The sequence below is a fragment of the Ovis aries genome, chromosome 3 (genome assembly GCF_016772045.2).
Source record: "Ovis aries strain OAR_USU_Benz2616 breed Rambouillet chromosome 3, ARS-UI_Ramb_v3.0, whole genome shotgun sequence".
Classification (NCBI taxonomy): Eukaryota; Metazoa; Chordata; class Mammalia; order Artiodactyla; family Bovidae; genus Ovis; species Ovis aries.
In genome coordinates, this window is record NC_056056.1 from 187,169,737 (window position 1) to 187,175,736 (window position 6,000).

General features: G+C 43.9%; 1 protein-coding gene across 5 annotated transcripts in view; it reads right to left on the bottom strand.

Moving 5' to 3' along the window:
• Positions 1 to 4,158, bottom strand: part of CCDC91 (coiled-coil domain containing 91) — a 409,792-nt gene extending 405,634 nt beyond the window's left edge. For all 5 annotated transcript variants that reach the window (XM_015094883.4, XM_060413256.1, XM_042247344.2 and 2 more), the window contains exon 1: positions 3,967 to 4,158. The gene's annotated coding sequence lies outside the window, so the exon portion shown is untranslated. The remainder of the gene's footprint in view (positions 1 to 3,966) is intronic.
• Positions 4,159 to 6,000: the final 1,842 nt, after the last annotated feature.

The following is a 6,000-nucleotide window of genomic DNA, read 5'->3' on the forward strand; positions in this document are numbered from 1 at the left end:
CTGGCTTGGAGAATTTTGAGCATTACTTTACTAGCATGTGAGATGAGTGCAATAGTTTGAGTATTCTTTGGCATTGCCTTTCTTTGGGACTGGAATGAACATTGACCTTTTCCAGTCCTGTGGCCACTGCTGACCAAACTTGCTGGCATACTGAGTGCAGCGCTTTCACAGCATCATCTTTTAGGATTTGAAATAGCTCAAAGGAATTCCATCACCTCCACCAGCTTTGTTTCTAAGGATGCTTCCTAAGGCCCACTTGACTTTGTATCCCAGGGTGTCTGGCTCTAAATGAGTGATCACACATCGTGGTTATCTGGGTCATGAAGATCTTTTTGTACAGTTCTTCTGTGTATTCTTGCCACCTCTTAATATCTTCTGCTTCTGTTAGTTCCATACCATTTTTGTCCTTTATTTGCCCATCTTTGCCTGAAATGTTCCTTGGTATCACTAATTTTCTTGAAGAAATCTCTAGTCTTTTCCCTTCTACCATTCAATATAATAACCCAAGTTTATGCCCCAACTAGTTATGCTGAAGAAGCTGAAGTTAAACAGTTCTATGAAGACCTATAAGACCTTCTAGCACTAACAGCCAAAACAGATATCCCTTTCATCATAGGGGACTAGAATGCAAAAGTAGGAAGTCAAGAGATACCTGGAGTAACAGGCAAATTTGGCCTTGGAGTACAAAATGAAGCAGTTCAAAGACTAACAGAGTTTTGCCAAGAGAATGCACTGGTCATAGGAAGCACCCTCTTCCAATGACACAAGAGAAGACTCTACACATGGACATCACCAGATGGTCAATACCAAAATCAGACTGATTATACTCTTTGCAGCCAAAGATGGAGAAGCTCTATACAGTTAGCAAAAACAAGACCAGGAGCCAACTGTGGCTCGGATCATGAACTTCTTATTGCCAAATTCAGACTTAAATTGAAGAAAGTAGGGAAAGCCACTAGACCATTCAGGTTTGACTTAATCAAATCCCTTATGATTATATAGTGGAAGTGACAAATACATTCAAGGGATTAGATCTGATAGACACAGTGCCCGAAGAACTATGGACGAAGGTTCGTGACACTGTGCAGCGCCAGTAATCAAAACCATCCCCAAGAAAAACAAATGCAAAAATGCAAAATAGTTGTCTGAGGAGGGCTTACAAATAGCTGAGAAAAGAAGAGAGGCTAAAGGCAAAGGAGAAAAGGAAAGATATACCCATTTGAATGCAGAGTTCCAAAAGAATAGCAAGGAGAGATAAGAAAGCCTTCCTCAGTGATCAATGCAAAGAAATGAAATAGTACATGGCAATAAAGCAAAAAAGGACAAAGTACTGATACATGCACAAAAATGGGTGAGTCACAAAAGCATTAACTGAAAGAAACCAGAAAAAAATTGTATTTGTTGTAGGAGTTCGTTTCTATGACATTCCAGAAAAGACAAAGCGATATGGATAGGGAACAGATCAGTGGTTGCCTGATCTACCACTGAGGGGAGGAAACCAACTACAAACTCGCATGAGGGAACGTTTGGAATGACTGAAATGTTCTGTGTCTGGTTGTGGTGGTAGTTATATGAATATTGTGCATGTGTCAGTTTAAAAACAAGATACTAAGAGAGTGTTTTTACTTATAAACTATACCTCAATAAGCCCACATTTTAAAAGACACAAGACATGCTCTTTTGAAAAACATGTTATTTAATTGCTCAGTCATGTCTGACTCTTTGCAACGCCATGGACTGAGGCCCACTGGACTCCTCTGTCCAAGGAATTTTTTAGGCAAGAATACAGGGATGGGATGCCATTTACTTCTCCAGGGAATATTCCCCACCCAGGGATCAAGTCCCAGTCTCCTGCATTAGCAGGTGGGTTCTTACCACTGAGCCACCAGGGAAGCTTTGAAAAATGTTTCAAATTAAATGACAACCCATCTAAATGGGTATTGGGGTGGAGGAGAAACCATGGGGGAAACAAAAAAGTTTTAGAAATATTACAAATCAAAAAACTGACTTATCATAAGTAAGAAGAAACACACTGATATAAAAAGTTACTCCAGTGTGTCCTTTTTATTTTTCTCATTGCTTAGACAGAAAATAACAAAATTTGATGAGTTTCAAGAAAGACCAAAAGTCACAAGGAACAGATTGATAAAGGAGGCACAGTGATTACAAGCTAAAATTTGGAAACACTCACCGAAACATGCCCTTTCCAAGTTACTAATAAAAATGACCTCAGCCAACTGAATGCACTTCCACCCCAATTTCTGCTATGAAGAACAAGACAATAAATATAATTTTCTTTATTCATAACAATCCTATATACTTTACAACCATATATCTATAGCTAGGAATACAAGATAAAATGCCTCTAACTAGGCAAATTCCTATTTGTCCATTTAAGCTTCAGACTAGCTACTCGGTAACCTTCTATCCTCTCCCCCCACCCCCCCACCCCCGCTGCCACTAAAAAAAAAAAAAAATGCTGTCTCTCTATGATGACCTTCTGCAGTCTGTCTGATATCAAGATGATTAAAATAAAACGATTAAAATAAACATGAGTTTTGAGCTGATCACTCCAATAAGAAGATACATTTTTCCATTTAATAAAAGTTAGGTAAATTGTAACTTTCACCACTTTGTTTTATGTTTATTCCATTTGGCGTGTACTGTTGCTAGGACACCAGTTAATAATAAGATTTCCCAACTCACAGAACAACCTCCTAGCCAGCCTGCAGTATACCAAACTTCGTAACCTGGTCAGTTCTCTACCACACAATTTACCCACTCGCCAGCACCACACAGGTGCACTCTCTCTGGCATCCTCCAGCTCCATTAACCTTACAGGTACAGTAGCGCTAATCCCCTCAATGGAACAGAAACTGCAGCAGAAAGCAAATAAGATGAAGGATACAGGTCTCCGATGGCAAAGAACAACGTGAATTTATTGCCAGTCCCTGTCATACCACCCAACTAAATATTCTGGGAATTCGGTCTTAAATTGTAGGGTGAAATGTTAGCCCATCCCCCCGTGACGAGATGAAAAGTCAGCCTACCCCCAATCACCAGCACGAATGCAACATTCAAAACGCTGTCCAAAAGCCTTCATCCAACTACCGCCCAGATAATTATTTAACGAGTAAGGTGGGCATCAGTTCCTGTACAGTTCAGAAGGGGGGATAAGGAGAAAGAGCCCTAATTCCTAAGGCGCCTCTGAATCACCTACAACTGTGGTCAGAACTTGACCCTCCAGGTAATCAGGCTGTGCCCCAACTCTCATCAGGGAAGCAAGTGAGAGTAGCAGCAGCAGCATCCTACCGAAAAAAAAAAAAAACCCACTCAGCGCTGCTTTTAATAGGTTTTACGTTCAAAGCTTTGCTCCGCAGTGTGCAAAAAGGGCAGATGGAAGAATCATCTTTATTGTGGGAGAGGGGGCGCACTTAAGGGGATGAAAGATGCCTCACCACTTGGAAAGTTACCAGCCACTGCCTTCACTCTGAAATGCTACTTTTATTGCAGTCTGTGGCCCAAAGTAACGACAAGGAAATGTGACTGTCTGACGGACACTGTTGTACTTAAATCAAAGGGAAAACTTAAACCAGGCGCGATCGGTGAAAACTCGGCAAGGATCAAAGTTACCGTTCATGAGAGCTTTGGTGACACAGTAATCACGTGTACTTGTGCGTAGACTTCCGAAAACATTAGGTTCTGGAACATGCCGGGGCAGAAATTTGCCGGCGAGGGCAAGCACGGGTAGACACCGCCCGCTGGGGAGCGAGGTTCAGCTCCAGCCCGCGGCGGGTCACGCCCCGTGACTCCCCGGCCCGACATCTCCCTGGGCCGGGGCCGTACCCACCGGTGGCGGAAGCCCGGCCGCGCTCCCCGCCCGTGCCCAGGCCGCCTCAGGGCGCGCCGCCGGCCTCCTGCGGCCCGGGCCCCAGACCCAGGCCCAGAAGGCGAGCGTCCGTTTACCTGCGCCCCGGCTCTCGCCGCTGCCGCCTGCAGTCACTGCCACCACCGCCGCGCTGCTCCCCCACAGCGCCTGGTGAGCCACCCCAGCACACAGCCACGCGCGCGCACCCGGGCGCGACCCAGACCTAGGGGAATGCGGCCCAGGTACGGGCGTTGGGACAGCGCACTCACCACCCGGCTTCCAGAGCCTCTGCCCCCGGAAGTTGATTTCCGCCAAGGCCCGCCCAGCGCCGCGCCTGTCACTCAACGCCCACAGGCGCGTCACGTGTGCCAAGGCCAAGCGCGAGCCCCAGGCCCCATCTTCGGGGGCCCGCCACTCTTGGCTCCTGTGGTCCTCAGAGCTCTTCCCTGTGAAACAGGTTGACTCGGGCGCTACCTCCTGTTGGTTCCAGCTTCTTGTTCACTTGAATGACAGACCCTGTTTCTGTACCTAACCCATACAAGTCAAACCATCCCCATAATGGCACGCCTGTCTAGGACTTTGTAGGACTGGTCCTGAGAAGAACGGGCCCTGATTTCTTAACCACCTTCAAGCAGAGTACCCTAAATACTGGAACTGAGTTAAGTGCTCAAGAAAAGAGTGGACTAGACAACGTCTCCTCTTGACCATCAGAACTCACAGCACCGGGTTGCAGTCAAGTCCAGAGCCTCTCCAGACCACTGCTGCATGACTCCAGCAAAAGAGCTCTGCTCTAGAATTACATTTGTCCTTGTCCTTATCTCCACGTCACAGCGATCTGTACATGCCATCTCTGTTCAAAGGAAAATCTGTTTTCAGCTGCCAAGGTACCCCCTGTTTACCAAACCTTCAAATAGTTTCTCCTAAAGAAAAGAGAGAATGACAAAACTGACCATTTTATTTGAAAACAAGCATGGTTATATAAAGTTGTTTTTTTGTTGTTGTTCCATTGCAGATCTAATCTAGGTCTCCCATATTGCCAACAGATTCTTTACCATCTGAGCCGCTAGAGAAGACACCCATAGTTATATAGATTTTTTTTTTTAATAAAGATTCTTCCAATTTCGACATACTAGGGATTTGTTGTTGTTCAGTCACTGAGTCAAGTCTGACTCTTAGCAACCCCATGGATTGTAGCCCATCAGGTACCTCTGTCCATGGGATTTCCCAGGCAAGATAACTGGAGTGGGTTGCCATTACTTTCTCCAGTGGATCTTCCCCACCCAGAGATCAAACCTGTGACTCTTGCATTGGCAGGTGAATTCTTTACCACTGAGCCACCGGGGAAGCCAAGAGGGATTTGGGAAGCATTTAACAATTTGTTAATGTAACTACTGAGCCAAATTGGGACAATCCAAAAAGAGCACAAGATACACTCAAGATTTTTGCCTTCAAGGAGTCGACAGTCACATAAAAAAGACAAGTAGCCTGGGAATTTAATCATTAGTGTCTGGAATATTGATGATCATTGTATAACAGGCATTCTTTAACGTTTTAAACTTTAACATTTTGGACATTATCTTTCTCATCTTTCCACTGAAGGAAAGTGGATCAAGCCTGTAATCATCTCTGCTCTGTATTGGAGGTGGAAAATGTCAGCAAAGAATCCTAGCAATCAGTTTCCCAGTAATTGCAGGCTAAAGGGATTAACAAACAGTTTCAATATTGAGCATGGATGTCACCTCTTATGTACCCTTTTATTCCTGTCCACCATTCTTAGGTGTATGCAAAGCCAACATTTCTTTTATAAGAAATAGGATACTTTCTTACACATTATTTGTTTACCTGTGTACTGGACCACCAAGTCAAGGACCACTTCTTATTTGCACATCTTTTAGTCTACTTCTCCTTTATCTTTTATATTCTGCAATCTAGCACAGTGTCTAGTGATTAGAAGAAAGAATTTAATAAATGTTTCTTAAGTTGAATATATACCATTATCTTTTTATTATTTTGTGCCTCAAATTTCTTTCTGCTACAAACGTCAAATAAGTTTCTGAGAGTTTTCACTGATATAACATGCTCTTTCTGTCCCACCTAATCCAATATTCAATATTGAGCGGGTTTATAATACT